Source organism: Meriones unguiculatus, chromosome 4 (genome assembly GCF_030254825.1).
Source record: "Meriones unguiculatus strain TT.TT164.6M chromosome 4, Bangor_MerUng_6.1, whole genome shotgun sequence".
In the NCBI taxonomy this organism is placed as follows: Eukaryota; Metazoa; Chordata; class Mammalia; order Rodentia; family Muridae; genus Meriones; species Meriones unguiculatus.
This window is the reverse complement of record NC_083352.1, coordinates 98896658-98917694: the sequence shown is the minus strand read 5'-3', so window position 1 is coordinate 98917694 and position 21037 is coordinate 98896658. Positions and strand designations below refer to the sequence as shown.

Genomic DNA, 21037 nt, shown 5'->3' with positions numbered 1-21037 from the left:
CAGTTCTGACCCCACGTCCTCGAATACCAAGCTTTCCTGCCTGGGCCTCTTCAGGCCTAACACAAGATGGCATGGCCAGATCCAAAAGTTTTCAGGGACTTTCACAGGCTTCATCTGCTGTCACTCAGCCAGGGTGACACTTGTTGATGCGAGCTATCTAGGTCAAGCAGGTGACTGGAGAGCTGTCCAACATCTGTCGTAGACTTCCTCACAACACAAGCCTAGGTTTACACGTGTGTGGGCAGCGCCAGACAGACCTGCACACACGTGTGCATGTTTATTTAAAATCCACAGAACCGGCGCTCTAAAAACTCCCACAGCGCACACAGCATGAGAGTAGATGTGAACGCGGGAAGAGTGCTCCTCTCTTCAGGTATTCAGTGCGGCCAACAGCTCTCAGGCCCGGAACCCAGCCCTTTTGGAAAAGTTGGCTCAGCTGTGTGGTCACAGACTGCAGCTGACAGGACAGAGGCTGCCTGACATCATAAATGCATCGGGTCATATTCTCCCTATTTCTGAGATTCACTCCCATGGGGAGACACAAAGCACCCTCCGCCGCTTCTCTCAAGGTCCCAAAGTCAAACTGAGGCAAGATTCCACCAGAGTTCGCTCTGGGGAACAAACAAGTATTGGGCTTCCTTAAAGAAGGCTGAATAGTTTCTGGTGAACTTGACACAGGCTATAGAGTCATCTGGGAAGAGGGACCCTCAATTGAGAAAATGCTTCCATAAGATCAGGCTGTAGAGCCAGGCATAGTGACGTACACCCGTAGTTCCAGCACTCAGGGAGGCAGAGACAGGCAGATCTCTGAGTTCGAGGCCAGCCTGATCTACAAAGCAAGTAGACAGGACAGCCAAGGCTGCACAGAGAAACCCTGTCTCTAAAAACCAAAAACAAACATAGATCAGGCTATAGGCGAGCCTGCAGAGCATTTTCTTGATTATTGATTGACATGAGAGGACCCAGCCCGTTATAGATGGGGCCACTTTGGGCAGGTGGTCCCGGGTCTTATAAGAAAGCAGACTGGACAAGCCAGTAAGCAGCATTCTTCCATGGCATTAGCTCCTGACTCCAGGCTCCTGTACTGAGTCTCTCAGTGCTTTACAGTGGTATGGAAGTATGCCAAATAAATCCTTTCCTTCCCAGGTTGTTTTTGGCCGTGGTGATTCATCAGAGCAATGGAAATGCTAACTGAGAGAAATTGGTACCAGGACTGTGGGATATTGTGACAGACCTGGCCATTGTGCTCTGGACAGATTGTGGAAGGACTTTGAAACTTTGGGCAGGAAATGCCATTGAGTGTTTGAAGCTTGGGTAGCTGCTCTGTGGGAGCTTGCAGGATAAGAATGTTGAGAGACAGGTAAACAATGCAGGCCTGGTGGGTGCCGTTTTAGACTCTATATAGCCGTTTGATGGTGTGAATTAAGGGTCTGCAGTTCTGGTGAGCTAGGGCTGAAGGATCAGCTGTGGTTAACAGGAGATCAGAAACTACTGAAGTGAAACCTTCGTGTTACTGGGACAATTGATGCTGGTCAGCTGGAGACCAGCATCCCCGAGGATCAGAAATCTGGGAGTGTTTCCTCGTGGTCAGCACATAGAGTTGTGCTTCAGAGAGAGCCAAGGCTGCATCTCCAGCTGGCAGCCGAACTTAGTAATGTGTAGAAGTCACCTCAGCGGCAAGAATTTTGAAGGAAAGGAAGGGTCATGAAAAGCAGCTGAGACGTGGCACTGTGAGAAGCCATTGGCAAAGGCGTCGCCTCCATGGCAGTTGGAGCCCAGGACTGAAGGGGTCGTGCAGAGACGCTGAGGCTTGGCACCATGAAAGGAGCCCAGGGAAGGCTACTGGTAAAAGTGCAGCCCAGTTGTAGCACTGGTTCCAGCATTTTGGAGGTGCCAGTGCCATGGGACAACTGCCAAGGACAAGCAGCCATGCAGCCAGCCTGTGAGACAAGCTGTGTGTGCCACAGGGGTGGAGCAGGGAAGCAACCCAGGCCTTTTGGAGGAGCGACACTGTGTTGTTTAAACTGTTGGAGTCTTGTATCTCTTTGTTCACGTGGATGGTGACTGTGCCCTGGTTCTTCCCTCTTGAGGTAAGAAAGCATTTAACTTTTTTTTTTTTTTTTTTTTTTTTAGCAGAAGCCCACAGTTGAGAGATTTTGAGCTGTGGAAGAGGCTTTGGCTTTTTAACAGAGATATCGAATATTTTTAAAAAGACTTTGGTCTTTTAAATGTCTGAATTTTTAAAGACTGTGACTTTTAAAAGTTGGGTGGTTTATATTGTAATTTTGATATTAATGTGTGATCTTGAAGAGGAACGAAAAAGGAAAGGATATGGCTTAACTGTGATATGTTTGTGTGTCTAATTGACAAGGGTTCAATTTCCCTGGCTAGTTTTATGTCAGCTTCACCCAAGACAGAGTCATCTAAGAAGAGAGAATCCCAACTGAGAAAATACCTCCCTGAGGGTGGCTGTAGGTAACCCTTAGGGCGTTTTCTCCATGATTGACGGGAAAAGACCCAGGCCATTGTGGGTGGTGCTATCCCTGAGCTGGTGGTCCTGGGTTCCACAAGAAAGCAGGCTGAGCAAGCCAGGAGGAGCAAGCCAGTGAGCAGCACCCCTCCATGGCCTCTGCATCAGCTCCTGCCTCCAGGTTCCTGCCCTGCGTGAGTTCCTGCCTTGACTTCCTTCAGTGGTGAGCAGGGATGTGGAAACACAAACCAAATAAAGCCTGTTCTCCTCAAGCTGCTTTTCAGACCTGGTGTTTCAGCACAGTACAGTACTCTAACCACGACACAGAGTTTAGGTGAGGGGTTGCTCACAGGGGCGTAGGCACTCTTGCCCCAACGGGCCACAGTTAGAAAACCAACACAGATAAGAGGCTTCCCCGACGGCTGTGCAGATGGAGTCTACCCTGGCCTCTCTGTACTCTGTCCCTCTGAGCCACAGGCAGTGTTTTCAGGTGGTGGGGACTGGCTGGATACTCAGCCCCTACTCTGAGCTTCAACTGAGGGAGCATGTCCACCAGCCCTGGCAGGACAATCTTCTGCAAATAAGCACAGCTAAACTCCCGATGTAGGTTTCTTGGGCTCAGAAGATAGCCATTCACTCAAGATGTTCTCTTGCTCCTCGAAGCCCATCAGGACCTCAAAAATCTCAGGCTGAATCTTTCCTCCTGGGCTAGCATGTCCAGAGTGTTGGGTGATGGTCACATAATCCTCCCCCCACATGTACCACAACTGGAAGCAGTGGCAGAGGCTCCAGAACACGAAAGACTATCACCCCAACTCACAACACCACTATTTTATGGGCTCTTTTTTTTTTTTTTTTTTTTTCCGTAGATGGTGGGTATGGGCATGACCTTGCCCTCAGGATAGTGTTCTAATATTCTAGAGTGTGCTTGGAAGCTGCAACTATTTTGAACTTCCGTGACCTTGGGTTAGTGTGATGTGTTTCTTCCTCCTGGTCCTACTTGCAGATACCTTGCTGCACGCATGGGATTTAATAAGAGGGGCTATATCCTAACCTGCAACCCTAGAGTTCTAGACTGTGGAGCCTGGGTCCCACAGTGCTTTCCACTTGAAGGTGTTGACCTACTGAGTGACTTCATCCAGAATGAAATCCCACCCCCAGTTCCCTGCCCTGTCCATGGACCCCAGGGAGCTCAGGCCTCAGAGCTATTGGTCCCCTCTGCCCTGGAGGGCCCCATGAGCTGTGGTCTACCAGATCCTGGGGCTGGCTACAGCACCGTGCCACAACCAACCCATGCCAGGTCTGGATCTGCGAGCAGCCGTTTGTCCCCACCCTGGCTCCTGTCGGCTGTCTCAGGTCAGAGCAGATTGCCTGGGATAATGGGCTATTAATTGCCAATTCCTCCCAAATGTGACACTTGCCTGGATAGGAACAGGCTGCCCCCATAACTCCTCTCGATGGGCCCTGGCACTGCCATCCTTCTGGGCTCTGTGGCTCAGAGGAAACACCTGCTGGAGCCGGGGCTCCCATCTATCTAGAGAAGCCCTTGGGTTTCGACTGGAACACTGCCACCTGGCAGGCCTGGCCTGGGAGCTTCTGTGTCATACAAGCACATGGGGTTCAGCAGGGACTGTGGCCAGGCTGCACTGTGTCCCCAGGGAGGGTCCAGCATGGCCACTGAGGTCAGCCGAACATCCCGATCGGGAGAAACAGCCAGCCTCTGGGCTTCTTTGTACTGTGTGCTCTTGGAGGCTATGTGCTGTGTGGACAGTAACTGTGATTCTACTGGATTTTTGTTCCATTGGTGGTTAAGTCTCAAGCCATATTCAAGCCAAGGCCCAGCCTAAATGCTGGGGAGCAGAAATGAGTGGGGTGTTCGACCCCCAGGGGACCAGTCCCGGAAGGTCACCTCCTGAAGTTGTACCTGACAGCTGTAGGCCAGCAGGGTCTTCTGAACCTGGCTCAAAGGCTTATAGCATGTGGCATCAAAGGCAAGGAGCGGAACTTGAGGCTTGACCTCCAAAGAGTGTGGTTCTGGCCACAGGAGGCTAGTAGAACTTCTTCATCCTTAAGGACTCATTTTAAAATCCTAAAAGGGGTGTGTGTGTGTGTGTGTGTGTGTGTGTGTGTGTGTGTGTGTGTTCTTCTCTTCCTTCTCCTCTCCCTCCGGCCCTCAGTGCCTCCCTCTCTCTATCTCTCTCTCTTTCTCTCTCTCTCTCTCTCTCTCTCTCTCTCTCGTTGATGCTTCCAACTGCCTCCATGATTGTTCCTCCAATCTTCAGCTTGTAATTGGATTCAAATTGGATTTGCCACTCCGTCATCCTGCAGCCTCCCGTGGCACCCCATCACCTTCAAAACAAGGCATTCTCCTTACCATGTCCTCAACAGTCCAGCTCAGGCTATCCCTTCTACCTTTCCCGACCTCTGCCATGTAGTTGACACTCAGCGTTCCTGAGCATGTAGTTCTAGCTCTCACTCCTGTGGTCTGCGGGAAAGCATGGATGGTCCTTTGCATACGATCCTCCCGGATCTCCACAGAGTCCTTGGATAACTGGGATCCACTACCAAAGTCTTGACACCAGCTCCTGGAGGAAGCTCTCTATCCACCTCACTGCACAGCTATGATGGCCAGAAAGCTCCAATGCCAGGACTCAGGCTTCAAAAACGGTGCGTGCCAATGGTGTGGCCTAGAACTCGGATGGGGAGAGAGGAAGGAGGAAGAACAGAAAGATGAGATGAAAGAGAACCTCTACACAGACGGTCAGACGGTCAGACGGTCAGACAGCTGGAACAATGACGGCCAGTACCAAGGGCAGAATGCCACACTTCAGACCGCCCCAGCAGTGGTGACGAGGATCCCGGGCCCTGGGTGGACCCCAGCTCCTCCAGTGGCTCTGCAGTGACCCTATGAAGGAATCCCCAAGTGAAAGGATCAGGCACAGAGCTGGGAGGCTCCTGAAACAAAGCCAGGGCTCAGAGACAGGCAGCCCATCTGTTTGCAATCCAAACTTTTGGTTTGGGGCTTTGTTTTGTTTGGGTTTCCAGTTGTGATGAACAAGAGATATCCTAAAGGCTAGGCTGCAGAAATTGCCAGAACTCAGGAGGGGGTTCTAAAGGTAGGGAAGGTTCTGAAGGTTCCTGGTCTGAAGTTTGCTGTGCAACCTTTTTTAGGTTTGGTGCCCTCTCTGAGCCTCAGCTGGAGAGTCAGACACAGTGTAGCAGGGGTGAGGGCAGATTGGATTGTTCATACCCTCCACAAGCCTTTGCTGGGTGTTCTGCAGGGCTCTGGAGATGGAGACAGGACTGGGTTGCTGTGCTCCTGAGCTGATGACCTGGAGAATGAGATGGGCGTCAGCCAGAAGAAACAAGTCCTCAAATGAGGTGAGTTATCAGGAAGTACCAGGATGACCTGGCTTGCAATGTAAGTGGAAACGTGGAGGCCTTAGGTCCTGAGTTCTGTGACACTCAGTCCACATTATCCTTGAACTTTCTTGGTCCCCACACTCAACAGGAATCTCTGCTCACAACCCCAGGACCCCAGAGCCCGTTGGCCAGGCCTCCTGAGGTATCACAGACCCTAAACCTAAGCATCAGCCCATCACACCATTGTCCCTCCCTGCCTCCCACACCCTGCTCCCCCCAACTCCCGTCCCCCCACCCCATTTTTCTCTCTGCACTTCTTGCCTTTCATTTCTGACCAAACTTCAGATGACGGGAACACTGATAAATTAATGATTGTAATTAATAAAAATTGACTCTGTGCTAATAAATTATTATGAAATGGCCTGTCAGCATTTTAATGAAATGCAGAAAGCTGCTGTAATGAGATGAGTGTGTGCACTTTCTCAGCCAAGACGTGAGGGATTGTATCCACGGGGCACCCGGGGTCTGCAGGGGGAGGGTCCTGGTGGAGAAGGACACAGAGACGGTCCCCTGAGAGGGGCCCTCAGGAGCGCCTGTGTTCTGCACCCCCATGTCCTCACCCACGTCTGTCCCCCTGGTCTCAGCATCCCCGTGGTGTGGCTACCATCACAGCCCTTTCCTTTTACAAATGATGGAGCCGCCATTCAGACACCGTCCTGGGTTAACAGGTCTAGGATATAGAGCTGAGATCGTCCCCAACCCTGCTCCAAGCTCTTGTTCTGTTACAGCACCTTTGAAAGCCTTGGGACTGAAGCTGGAGAGACAGCCCAGCGGTTAAGGGCCCTGTGCTGCTCTTCAAGAGGATCCAAGTTTGGTTCCCAGCACCCACGTGGGAAGGCCTCAAGCTCCTGTAACCCCATCTCCAGTGGATCTGATGCCCTCTTCTGGACTCCACAGGTACCCATCTGCATGTATGCATGGAAACACACGCATAAAAATAAAATAAATATTTAAAACAACAACAGCAGTAACCTTGGCACCCAGGAGACAGAAGTTGTGAGCTCAGCGTCTGCTTAGAATGGAGTTTCTTGGCCTCGGTTTACCTGGAGGCATCTAGGAGCCTCTCTGTCCCCACTCAGTGTGTCAGGCATTGCCCCTGTGCCTCGGAGGGTGAAACAGATGGGAGGCTCAGCAGTGCCCTCCTCCCCGCAACCCCACAGGCTCTGCGGAGCGTTTGATGTTACGAGGTTGTCCTAGCCCTTCATAAACGGGAGCCATGAATGTAAAACAACTGATTTTTACAACAGCATTGTTTAACCCCGCGCCAATTAAAAGTACCTGTTATTAAAAAAGGTAATTATGCAGTAATTAGTTTGACACAAGACATTAAGCAGATTATTATCAAAGCCAGAGGAACTAGTAACTTCCACAGCAACTGTCCTCCTGTCCCTACCCTGGGGCCTTGGGCAGAGCTCAGGCCTCACTGTGGCCGTCAATAGCTCCGGGAATGTGGACCTCAGTCTCCACTTGTAAGAACTTGTAGCTTTCCAGTGGAGAAGGCCCAGCCTGGAGGGCTGCAGAACACTTCCCAGAAGACCTTGTGGTGCCCAAGCAGACATGAGCAGACTGTCAGTGGGGGTGAAGCAGGGAGGATCTGCAACCATGAAAGGGGAGAGACAGGGAAGACTCCACCCCAAAACACATAGTAGCGCTGTGCTTGCATTCTCAGTGCTGTCCCCTTGACGCCTCCAGGGGAGCGGGAATGAGAGACGAAAACAGGTCACTAAGTACCGAGAGTGTCAAAGAGGGTGGACCGGCGCCTCCCAGCAACTTTGACAGATACAATGTACATCTGGGGCTGGCTAGACATATCACTGGGCAAGGGTGTCGAATTCCATCCCTGGGACACACAACAAAGAAGACTAACTCTTAAGAGTTGTCCTCTGACCCCATGTGTGCACACGCACACGCAATCCCACGTATGCCATGCACATGTATATGACACATACACCTGTGCACACACACACAAGCATACCACAAATACATACATACATAAACATACCCCCCCACACACTACATACACATACTCCCCACATGAACACTACACACACATAACCCCAAACACAACCCCCACACACACACGTGCACACACAATAAAGCTTTATTTTTAATTTCAATATACATTGGATGGAGTCATTTTTGTTCTTAGCTATCCTCCAGGCCAGATCCCTCTAGGCCTCTCTGGTCTCTTGCTGTCCTCCTGAGTTCTTCCTGTGTGTCTTCTCTTACTTCCCTCCCTCTCATTAGCTTGTGAAGTCTGCACAGACACATGGGTTACAGCATAAGCAACTGATAGGTGTAGACAATACAAATGTGGGAAAGCTGGGTGTTGACATGTAGAGGATGGGGCTGGACCCTCCCCTCCCCCTCACTGACACAAGTCAGTCCTGAAACGTACAAGGCAATAAAAGAGCTGGAAGAAAACACTGGGATGGGGATAGCGCAGAATATGGACTTGGGGTTAAGACTTCAGGCACCTGCATCAAAGGGAGACATGGATACTCACGCTGAGAACTGTCTGCACTGTTGACACTTTCACAACGGGAGACACGGGCCTCAGAACAGCAGCTATCAGCCGAACTCACCTCTGGCTTCTCAGATTGCCAGGAGCCAAGTGGGGACACAAGGACCAAGCAGCTCTATGAAGAGCCCCTGGGCCCAGCCCCCAGCAGCCTCGTGCTCCCCTTCTTCTGAGCAAGCCCATCAGTTCCCAAGGTCCCACCTCAGCCACGGGACAGTTGTGTGGTCTCAGGGAACTTGGCAACCTTGACTTCCTCCCCTTGAAGCTAGTGTGAATTGTTGTGAGGTGCTTGGCAGAGAGGTGTCTCTGCCACAATCTCCCCATGTGAGAGCCTTCGTTATTGTTAGCCTGTCCTGTGACCACTGACCTGTGTCCCCCCAGCTCTCCTCTCCAAAAGACGAGGAAGTGTCTGTTAACACAAGGCAGGCACTGTTAAAGAAGCAAATTAGATCCCTTTCCACACAGCTGTGTGAAGACACAAGCAAGGCACAACATCTGACCCACCAGGCATGCCTCCAGAAGTCCTGGCCAGGCAGGTAAGACAGTGGCATTGTGTAGCATCATCCAACTTCACCTGCTTTACTGACGAGGACCTTGAGGCCTGGAGATGGAAGACAACCCGGATGGGAAGAAGCAGAGACAGAATTTGAACTTCAGTCGCTTACAGAGTCTACCCAAGATGCCTTCTTGCCCCTGAGGACCACATACTCTGATGGAGGGAGTGGGGGCTTAGGAAACCTACCCTCTCTACAGCCCTCCTTGGTGCTCTTTCCCCGCCTTTCAGTGTAGGGGTCAGCACGTCTTCCCCACGAGACCACAGACCCAGAAGAGACTGCCCAAGTTGCACTAGCTCCCTGACTGCCTCCTAAGGCCTTGCCTGTATCCTCGGGTCCCTACAGGATCTCCTGCCTTCCCTGAAAGGCTTGGGAATCCAGGAATAGAGGGGAGACCATTCCTGGCAGCAGGCCTCCTGCCCGTCCTGCGGTTGCCATGGCAACAGTGCCAGCATCCATCTCCTTCAAGCCCCTCTTCCCGGCTCTGCATCCCTCCCTCTCCTGTCACGTCAGATGAAGGACAGGGGCTGAGACCTAGCCTTGGAGCTAAAGGGGGAGCACGAGGAGGAGGAGGAAGCCAAAGGCAGAGCAGGGCAGGCTCAGAAGGGGCCGGAGAGGTTCCTGGGGCCCCAGCATTCCCTCCTCTGACGGTCTCTCTTTGGCTTTCTGGGTACACAGTGCACGTCAAGCATCGTGCTGAAATGCAGCGTAGATGGAGAGATCCTCCTGTGGGAAGTTTTCTGTGGTTTTCTTCCTCCAGCCTGCCTCTGGCAGGCTGAGCCCACAGCACTGCGCCTCACGCATCTCAACATCTCATACTGTTGTTTGAAAAAACGTCCTTACCCAATCTCCCTCCTTTCTTCATTTGTTGTGGTTGTTCTTTTTTGTTTATTTGTTTTTGTTGTCATTGTTTGGTTTTGCTTTGTTCTTGTTTTTCAAGACAGAGTTTCTCTGTATAGCTCTGGCTGTCCTGAAACTCACTCTGTAAACCAGGCTGGCATCAAACTCAGAGATCTGCCTGCCTCTGCCTTCTGAGTGCTGGGATTAAAGGCGTGTGCCGCCATCACCAAGCTAGGTTTCTTTTACTTTTAATTGTGCTCCTGGGCAAGTCAGTGCATCGGTGCTCATGAGCGCAGATGTCCGATCCCTTGGAGTTGAAAGTTACAGGCAGTCGTGGGCCACTCAACACAGGTGCTGGGACATGAACTCATGTCTTCTGCAAGAGCAGGGTGTGCTCTTCATCGTGGAGCTGTCTCTAGGCTCCAGTCCCCACTTTTCTAACTGCAAAGCCCAGGTATTCCTGCAGTACCAGGAGGCTTCTGAGATCAATCTGGTACAAAGAACAGAGTAACTGTGCTTGACTGTGAACATGGCCAAGGGATACATTCTAGCAAGGACCACAGCTTGGTCTGTGGCCTTGGGTACCCCTTCCCCTCCACCAACAGCTCAGGAATGCAGACACGGCCCCAGAAAAACTGACAGTAACTCTGAGGCGTGATGGCGACTTCCCAAGGAGGCTAGGACCTGCCACACCAGGAGGCTCTCAGCTCAGCCTCAGATCCTCTTCTCAGTCCCCCTCAAAGACTGGAAATCAAGGCCTAGATCATGTGAAGACTAGCAAGAGGCAGGACCTGAACCCAGATAGAGGAGAGGAGAGCCCTTGCTCCCGTTGTACCGAATTTGTCCAGCAACCTCCACCACACCAGATGAGTTCTTAAGACTGACAGAATGATTTTGCCACAACCTTCGAAGCTTGAAAAGACCAGCTTACATCACACTGTTCTTGAGGACAGAGGACAACTGGGCCTAACAGGGTGTCAGCAGTTGGATCTAGAGACAGTCAGAAGGATCATCTATGGAAGTGCCTCAGTGGCGGCCCCTTCAACCAGCCAAGCTGAGCTGATCTCTTCCTCATTCTCCCTCCTCTGCCTCATCCTTTTCCACACTTAAGACCTCTGGAGTCCCTAGGATGGGTTCCTCATGCCACGGCCAAAGATTTCCCAGCCTTGATCCCAGCTGCGTGCCCCCCTCTACTTTGTTGCAAAGCCTGACAGAGACACTGGTCCCCCGGATAGTAAAAACGTGCTCCCTGCCTTCTATGGAGCCAGGAAATTGGGCAACCACATGGGCACTGGAGAGGCATTGGTTTGGGGTTAGAGCCTCTTCAACTGAGTACCGGGAGAAACAGGCTCCCCTCCCCAGCACATCTGTTGACCTTCCCCCTCCCTGGGCTTCCTGCACCCTCTCCCTCCTCCACTGGAAATATGTCTACCCCTGTTCCTGTGGGGTCTCTTGTGGTCTCCAGGCTTTTTTTGCTCCTGTGGTTCTCTGGCTGGAGGGTGCCACCTTCTTCTACATCTCATATGACCTCATCCGTCCCTCAGTGACCCTTCTCTTCTCCCTCACTGTGGTAGCTGGCCATAGGACACAGACCCACCAGGGTGAGAACTGTCACTGTTATTTCAGACATTACCACTGTGAGTCTACAAAAGGGGGATTTCTTTAAGTGTAATTTACTGGCATCCGAGCTAGAGTGAGAAAACGTAACTTACATTCAGCCTGACAAAGACATGTACCGCCTCCTCTCTCACAACAACTCCGGGGTTGGACACTGTGCTAAGTGCCACTATTAGAATCCAAATGACAGAGTCCTCCGCTGAAACCCTCCTGCCGGCCTCCCTGGCGGGCAGAGCTGACTCTGTCTGGGCTGTGAGGATCACCCCATAAAGCTCACAGAGGCCTCAGGAAAGAGAAAGAGAAGGGGCCGTGCCGATGTCACCTCCTGTCTCAGTTTAGATGCTGCCTGAAGAGAGAGCCAATCCCAACAGGCCTGGGAGAAACCCCCTGCCGAAAGAGACTCTGTTTGCGTGGGTGACAGCAGCTCTGATGAATGGACACTGATGATCTGCGTGTGTGAAACAGCAGTGTCTGTGGGTGGTGGGTGCTTCTGCCATTTGTATGATGGCTGGATCCTCCATACCCACCATTTGTGTAATGACTTCTTACACCATCTAGCTGCTGGCTGTATCCACCTTGTTCACCATTTAGCTGATTGCTGTCACCCCTGAACCGACAGCCACTTTCACCGTGTCCGACACTGAATTGACGGATACATCCAAGGTCCCCACCATTTATCTAGCGGCTACTTCCACCACGTCCACTGTTTAAAAAGCAGATGCTGTTTGTCATCTGGCTGCTGACTGTGTCCACTGCGCCCACCACTGAGCTGAGTGTCCATGGCCACTGTGCTGGTGGTAACTGAGTCCATCATGTGACTGACAGCTGCCTCCACTCTGAGCTGAGCCTTGGCATGTCATGGGAGGTTCACATCTCGTTTGAACCATGAAGAGACATAAAGAAAGAGCAGAAGTTGCATTCAGACAGTAAGTATTGTTCTCCCCAGGTTGGCCTCCACTCGACACCGGACACACAACAGTGGGCAAGCCACTCTCTCCCTCAAAGGTTCGGCTGCCTCCCCCTCACCACCAAAGGATGATCATTGGCACTCATGCATGGGGACAGTGGGGTGATCCTGGGCAACAAGGTGACAATCTAGCTTGCCAGAGACAAGGCAAGCAGTAAGCTTTCATCTTGGTCTCCCCAGGAAGACGGTGGGGAGCCTGCTGTGCCCTCCCATTTCCACTATGCACAGCTGACTCCCGACTCTCCAGGTAGAGGCACGTGGCGGAGATGTGACAGAGTCACCTCAAATTCTGCTTCTAGGTGTCCTGCCAGTCAGCGGCGTGACCTTGAGAACACGGGCAATTTACAGAACAGTGGGAAGCAAATTGAGAAATAGCTCTCACATGCACACTCGGTGGTCACAATTGCCCAATTACCAGTGCCCTGCACTGCCGCCAAGAAGCATATTGACAGGGGAGAAGTCAAAGCGGGGCACTTGGAGCTTCAGGGGACTCACTACTAATGGTGGGCCTGGGCGGTGCAGCCAGAGAGGACAGGAGTGTTTTTAAGGGTAGGAATTCAGCAACCCTCTTGTCACGTGCGGTCTTTTACCCATCTTCCCTCTTCCCCTCTAAGGCAGTGCCAGCCCCTTCCAAGCTCCTCCTGAATGCCAGTGACACATACATTTGAAAGGCAGATCCATGAATGAATGCTTAAGAGAATTAGGAAAAAACATGCACAAGCCTAGGACCCCTTTCTTGGGTTGTGGAGCAATGGTTCTCAGCTGGAACTGATTCCAAACCCCAGGAGACAATCTTCTGCCCAATTGTCAGAAGATATTTCAGGTTGTCGAAAGCCTGGACTATCCCTGCCAGCCCCTTCAGGCCATGGGTGGTACTCACAACAGGTCCTAGCCACAGATGCTTCCCCAGCCCCCAAATCACTCCACCAGAGATGGAGAAATGGATGAGGCTCAAGGAGTCGGTGATGGTGAGGCTCAAGGGTTGGTCCGCTGAGAAAGATGCCGAGCAGAGTCTAATGAGCGCCACTGGGTTAATCAAACACTCAGCAATTAGCCCAGGGGAATTAGAGTCTTTAGACAAAGCCTCCATAATCAGGCAGCTGTTATTAAATCATCAATAGCTGTGGCCAAATTAAAGCCCAGTTAAGAGAGGCTCAGCATCGACTCTCCGCTTTCCAATAGGGCGACCAAGCAGTCACTGCTTCCCTAATGGAGAGCAAGCCCAGGACACAAGTCTTCCGTTTTAATGCTGGGGTAGCTCTGAGAGCACTGGGCAAGGTGGCCACCCTCGCCAACTCCCAGACGTCTAGGACCTCAGCACGGGGACATGAAGGTCTCTAATTTCCAGGAATCCAGGGTTCAGTCCCTTGACCACGGAAGCTGCCCCAATAGCAAAGAGCTGGATTAAGGACAGGAGCTCAGCACTGCAGCTTTCCTGGTCTTCTCACTGAGACCGCACTGCCTGTGTGCTCCAGCGCACATGCTCAGGTGGCTATGCCCCTCTCCCTTGGCTTGTGTGTTGTGTCTTTAATCCCCATCTGGTGGTGCTTTTCCCGGTTCAAGGATCTTTAGGAGGTGGGGCTGAGCTGGGTGAAGTAGGTCACGAGAGGTGGGTCTTTGGGGTAGATTACTCCTGGCTGCTTCCTGTCTCACACTGCTTCCTGTTGACCAGGAAGTGAACCATAGCCCTCAGCAACGCATTCACACCACCACGATGCTGAGCCCGAGCACACAGGGTAAACCAATCGTGAGCTGCATAAGCCCCCTGAACCACGAGCCAAAGCAACCCTTCCCTGCTTTGAGATGACAGTCATGCAGGGGTGGCTAGCGCACCACGCCGAGTTCCTGGTCTATAGCGCATCATTCACACTGCTCACTTCCAAGTGCCTCTTATCTCCAGATCAGGGGTTTACCGACTATGGGATGGGGTGACACGCATGTGATGTCAGCACTCTGGAGGCTGAGGCAGGGGGGTGATGAAATCATGGCCAGCCTGAGTTAATTAGCCAGATCCCATCCAGCCTGGGCTGTGTTACAAAACCTTGTCACCTCAAGGTGGCAAGCTCCTGGATAAGAACAGACAGGAATGAAGGATACAGCCCCACCACAGAGCCACCAGCCAAGGCGCTTCTTGAAGGGTCGGTGATCTCTCTGTCCACGAGGCAGAGAGAGAACCTGAGGCCAAGGGATGAATACCCACTGCGGGCTTCCTATGGGCGGCAGGCCTGGTGTTAGAATCCTGCTGGGCACTGCAGAGCCTGTGATGCCGGCGCTGGGTTCCACACTGTGTCACACTGTGTCACACTGTGTCACACTGTGGCGTCTTGTCCATACAGGCCAGTGTGAGCAAACTCAAGCAGATGGTCTCGGGAAGGTGTCCACACCAGCAAACAGCATTTACACATGTCCTGGGCTTTCTCCACGGTGCCTCAGATTTTGATGAGGCCTTCTTTAAAGAATTTGACCAAATTGGCTGCCATAAGTAGGGCAGATACCGAGTTCAGGATGCCAGCCATAACCACAGAGCGTGTGGGTCTCAGTGGCCTGGGCGCCATCTGCGCATCCGCCCCCCCCCCCACACCCCAGAGGCTCTGCAGGCCTCCGCCCCACCCCCATGCCCCATGCATTTCTATAAAATGATATTTTATTAAATAAACAAACTGGAGCCATTCTGTAGATTTATGAACAGCTCCTGGAGTCGCACTTGTTCGACCCACTGCGGATTTACGGCCCTGCATTAACCTCCTGAGCGCCTGGACCGTTTACTAAGATGCTGCTGGTGGGAGGGAGAGAGGGTTTTACAGCCCAGTGATAATTAGGAGGTGCCAGGAGGACTGGGGGGTCCTGGTCATGGGCGTGCTGTACACAGGCCAGGAAGGGATGAAGCCTTCCATACAGAGCAGGAGCCAACCCTCTGTTTGACCGTCTGGCTTGTCAGGAGTCAGTTTTATTCTTTTGGAGACAACTCTGGCAGGGTGACTAAGGAGCCACTGGGAAGCCCAGAAGAGACAGCCACCTGAGGACTCCACCCTCAGCCTACTGTGTAGACCAGGGACCCTACATGCATAGTTAGAATTGGGAGGTAGCACCCTGTCTTTATCCAGGGGTGATTGGTTCTTCAGGGTCTCCCTTGACAGTTGTTTTGCTCAAGGAAGACCGAAGAGGGTGAGTATTAAGTAAATGGATGGGGAAAGACAGGATGCTGAAGAGTGGGCAGAGGACAGGCAGGGGCACCAGCAGAGAACCACAAAACTTGCATGCATAAGGACCTTAGGGCAAGAGGGTTAAATCTAAGGCTGCCTGAACCCAGCAATGGCAGCAGTCTCAGGCTTAGGGACCAGGGTTCGGCCAATGACTGCAGATTGAAGGCCTCTGGGCTCCAAAACAAAAGCAGAGCAAAGGAGTGAGGGAAAGAAGGAGAGAGAGAATAAGGACAGGGGAGAAGGAAGGAAGAAAGGAAAAGAGGGAGGAAGGGAAGGAGGGAGGGAAGGGAGACAGGAAGGGAAGGAGGGAGGAAGGGAGGGAGAAAGCAGGAAGAAGAAACTAACTGGGGAGAGGAATCACTCCCTGTCCCATTTTACAGGGGAGGAAAGAACTAAGGTTCATGTCGGTTTCAGAAACACACAGAGCTGGCCTTCCTGAGGCTGTGCCCCATCCCGTCCTCACAGCTGTGGGTGGGGTGAGCACAGCACGGGCCCAGCTAGAGTGGAGATAGGACAAGCAGTCACTGGCTTCCCCATCCCAAGCAGGGCATCTGTGCCGCCACCCCCTCCCTGCCCTTCCCTGCCCCTCCTTGAGGTTTAAACTCAAACAAGAGACCATGAATAATGCAGCCTCCTCACCCGGTCCTCCAGGGTGATGGAAGGCCCTAGCCTGCCTCATTAGCGGCCCTTCAACCATTTGATTTCAGTAACAACACTAGGGCTTCCTCGGAATTTTCATACCTATTTGCGGCACCCGAGTCAACAGTGACTCTCTGAAGCCACATGAATTTTAACAGGGTCATCTGTGCAGTCCCTTTCTCTAAAGGCCACACCCAGGCTGGTCTCCACAGCCACAGCCCCTTTCTCTGCAAATACGGGGTGGGGTGGCTTCGGGAGGCCCCAGGGGTTGGCAGGATCCTTCCCACCAAACACACTTCCAGCATCAGCCTAGGGTTAAGGAGACTCCGAATCCATAAGCCCTGGGGTCCAAGCCCTCTTTGCCTCGCCCTGGCTGTGTGACTTTGGCTAAGTTGCTCTGCTGTTTTGGACCTCAGTTTTCTCACCTTTAAAATGGGGAGCACAACAGAGTCACAGAAGGGATTAAGATGAGGCAGTGCTCCTCATTTGTACGTGCTGCAAAGGAATTCTTGGAAATGCTATCAGGGTTATCACCATGCCTCCCTCACTTTCTCACAACAAAGGCCTTAGCACACTTGTGAAATTAAGTCTATTTTTTTTTCATCTTCTTCATGTGCCTATTGGATTACAGAGAGAAGCTGGTCTCTGTGTCACCTCCGGGATTATGGGCCTTCGGTGACCACAGAGAAGCAGGGTGGGATGTCCAGCAGCTCAGGCAGCTGTGAGGCAGGAGGATGCACCAGAGGGGGAGTGAGGAGTGGAGTTGAGAGTTCGAGGAACCCTGCAGGTCACATACGCCCTGGGCTGCAGCCCTAGGCCTCTGCCAGGCAGCACATAGGATACTGGGGAACTACCGCAAGTCTGTGAGGGACAAGGTCAGACAAAGGGGGCTGGAAACCACCAAAGGCCGCTAGAATTTCCATAAGTGTCTCCCTCTCTCCATCCTTCCCTCCAGCAGGTTCGAGGAGGGCCAGCTGTGAGCACAGCCCAGCCGTGGTGCCTAGGTAGGTGTCTCCACCCCAGGGCAGGGACGATGAGTCGCAGCATTTGGGCCTGGCCTGCAGCTGCTGTGTCCCAGGACTTGGAATATCTTCTCCATAGGGTGTCAAACCTATGTGTGAGGAGGCACCTGCCAGCTCACATGCTGATGGAAAAACCTCTGGGAAAAAAAAAAAAGGAAAGAAAAACTGGATTACATTCATTCTCTTAACCTCCCCCACCCAGGACATAAATTGTCTCTGTTTATAACACTTCTGGCATTTCGTACATTTTGCCAAGTGACATAAAGTGACAATAGATTTAGGACCCACAAGCAGAAAAGTGCCTAAAACACCACATGTCACTGATCCTGACAGTTCTAAAAGTAAAAGTTGGAAATGGTTCAGGGGACATAAATTAAAATAAAAATATAGACTTTGTCCTTGAGAGAGAATCAGCTAAAATTAAACCTAGGCGTGGGTGGGATGTCCAGGAATAGGTGGGAGAAAAACATCGGACGCCTCATTCAGAAAGAGACACAGACAGGGATGGAAAGACAAGAGGACTGAAGCGTGCTGGGGTGGACGGTGCCCTTCCACAGAGAAAACTCTTCACTCACATTCTACACGTCATCACCTGCCCTGAGCGTTCAGATTAAGCTAGAATACGTCCAAGATTCAGATACCAGATCTATTATAGCTCCCTGGGGCCAGAGATGACTTTTGTGTTGGACAAAAGTTATAGAACAATCTAGAAAGTTCCATTTGAACAGCTCTTGGAGCAGGAAGCATCCCTGTGACCCATGAGACAGGTGCTCAGTTGCTATAAATCTCCTCTCCCCTTGGCTCACAAAGTTCTGAGGCTCCCAGAGTCTGCTAGGTCTGTTTCCGTGGAGAATCTGAGACCCTCATTCAGTTGCATCTTCCATCTGGCTTAGCCCCATCTGCTTCTCCAGGCCCTGTCCTTGAACATGCTGTCGGCCACTTGAGGTACCCTTGTCTGCGTCTGCGGTAGACCCCACCCCCTGGGGAATCCCACCCAGCATTTCCCTGGCCCATAGCTTCTAGCACAAGATATGCTGTGGGTGATAAGAACTCCAGCCAGGCTGGAGCCTACTCTCAAGCTGTGGCCAGGGTAAGTGTTTCCTTCATTACATCCACAGTTATTGGGCACCTGCTGTTTTTAAGCAGGCTCCTGCCCAGCTGGGACAGGCCTGTCAGAGCTGGGTCCTCTCTTACAAGACTCGCTGTCTGAAAGGCAATGATGCCCTCTCCCCGGACCTGCTGCATCTCCTCCAGAGTCTCAACACAGCTGAGCAAAGGCCCTTTGGCCACATGATGGGGGACACAAGGAGGACACAGGGACATCTATATGTGTCCCAAGATGGGGGTCAGAGGCTTGTCTCAGAGGCAGGTGACAATGGGAGTGGAGGTAGAACTTGGGGAAGAAGAAGGGAGCTGAGGGAAGATGGGGTCCAGAGGTGGAGCATGGAGGCCCTCCAGGATAACCCAGCAGACTAGCTGTGGAGGTGGAACACTAATGCTAAGGGCCAAGAGAGCCCCCAAGTTTCCAGCCAAGGAGACCCTGACCCCAGAAGTCCTTTGGGACTCTGGTTGCTGGGGCTCAGAGATGGTGGGCAAGGTGTGGGCTGCTGAAGTTGGATGACACTGGAGACAGCTCTAGCCATTGGTCCAGAGGGTGAAGGAAGGGCCTCACCCTGCCCCCTTTGGCTGGGCTGCCTAGGCATCTTCCCACCTCCCCTCCCCCACCTCCTGCCAGCCAGCAGCCTTCTGGCTTGTGTAATTTGTGAAGAACATTATGTAAATGGGCTTTATGCAAATTTGTCCTCTCTCCCAGCTCACAGGCTCCACTTCTGAACCCTAATTAACTTGCCGAAGCCTAATGCTGCCCTATCTCTGCCAGCCCAGCCCCCAGTCGAACCCCAACCCAGAAACATCCTGTTGGTCCAACCACAAAGGTCTAACCCTTCCTGCATTTCCACACTGGGATGTCAACTGCCCACAACATACTATGAGCCACAGGAGAAGGCATAGTTCAGCTATCTGATGCTAGAACATCACAGACAGAATGAATGCCTCTTGTTTTTCTTCCCCCTCCCACTTTCTTTTTGCTTTGTTAGAACCAAAGCCAGCCTAGAGAAGGTTGACAAGATCTCTCTCTCTCTCTCTCTCTCTCTCTCTCTCTCTCTCTCTCTCTTTCTTCCTCTCTCCCTCCTTCCCTCCTGTCTTCCAGTCTTCCTTCCTGGATCATTTTAGGAGATGGTCCCTCTCCTTCTAGATTCCAAAGGCATTCCCACACTCAGTAACCTCCCTTTTCCCTCCCTCGCCAAACAGCCAGATAGTAAAGCCCTCCCCAGACTCCAGTGCTGGTGAGTGGTTTTGTGTGAGTTCAGCCAGGCTGGGTATTCAGTTCCCGAGTGCTCTCTCTGTTTGCAAACTCTAACTTGCTCCCCACCTGAACAGCCATCATTTATTTCAGTGATGGCCAAGCTGATGGCAAGGCCAGGGTTGTGCTGCAGCCTACAGAGAGAATGGCTACGTCCCACACAGCCGTGGTCTCTGCTCGGTGCCCGTGACCCCACATACTCAGGAACCAAGCATCTTGGTAGTGTTGTGCCTGCTCACGTTCAAGTTCAGGACAAAGCAAAATAAAGGCTTTTCGGAGAAACTGGGAGATGTCCCTGGCTGTCTCCCCAAAGGCAGAAGCAGGGGAGGGCTGTGACGCTCAGAGGTGGAACAGGTTCTGCGTTTAGATCCTGATGTGGTAAACACTCTTGAGAAAGACGCAGCTGTCAGATGTCTGCTAGGATGCGTGCTGACGGCGGAGCCAGAACGCTCAGGATCATCCATTCCTTCACTTCATCCATTCCTTCATCCGTGTGGGAAGTCCCTGTTATTGAGAGCTTCCGGTCCACACAGAGACCCTGAAGACATCTCTGCTGGCACAGGCGGGTGATGAACTTGTCACTGGCTTCGAAAGACCAAGATCCCTCTCAGGCCACATCGGGGACAGGGTTTACAACACACATCAAGACCAGGCAAGACCCACAAAGGATGCCTGGTTGGTGGCACAGCTTGTGGCCCAGCACTGAGGAGGAGGATGGAGGCTCACTGACCAGCCAGCTTAGCATGCCCAAGGTCCCAGTGAGAGACCCTGTCAAAGAAAAAACAAAACAAACAAACAAAAAGACTATGTCATGTGAGGAACCACATACAAGGTTGACTTCCAGTCTCCACACACATGCACACATGTTCATTCTCAACCCCCCCCACACACACACATGAACATTCATACTCATGGGGTAAGGGGACTGGAGACAAAAGACCTTAGCAACTTGTAAGTCACGTAGGTTGAGACTCAGATCCTGAACAGGAACATAGAATGCCATCATCAGAGTGGCCTATAGAAGAATCTGTGGGGCATTTACTTGGTTAATGATTGACGGGGGAAGGCCCAGCCCAGTGTGGGTGGGGCCATCCCTGGGCTGGTGGTCCTGGTTCTATAAGAAAGGAGGCTGAGCGAGCCATGGGGAGCAAGCCAGTGAGCAGCACCTCTCCATGGCCTCTGCATCAGCTCCTGCCTCCAGGTTCCTGTCTTGTGTGAGTTCCTGACATTTTCTCTGATGTTGACTGAGATGTGCAACTTTAAGTGAAATAAACCTTTTCCTCCCCAGGCTGCTTCCAGTCATGCTGTTGATCGCAGCAACGGAAAGCAACTGGGACAGATGTGACTTAAAAAGAAACATGAGATTAGGGAATGGCCCCATCAGTCATGTGCTGGCTGTGCAAGCACAGGAAAAGCTGG

General features: G+C 52.1%; 1 long non-coding RNA gene across 1 annotated transcript; it reads left to right on the top strand.

Annotated features, from left to right (window-relative positions):
* The first annotated feature begins 1995 nt into the window (after positions 1 to 1995).
* Positions 1996 to 6963, top strand: LOC132653511 (uncharacterized). Its single transcript, XR_009591241.1, has 4 exons — positions 1996 to 2090; positions 5009 to 5137; positions 5752 to 5851; positions 6622 to 6963. It is a non-coding gene; the product is annotated as an uncharacterized LOC132653511 (long non-coding RNA).
* The last annotated feature ends 14074 nt before the right edge of the window (positions 6964 to 21037 follow it).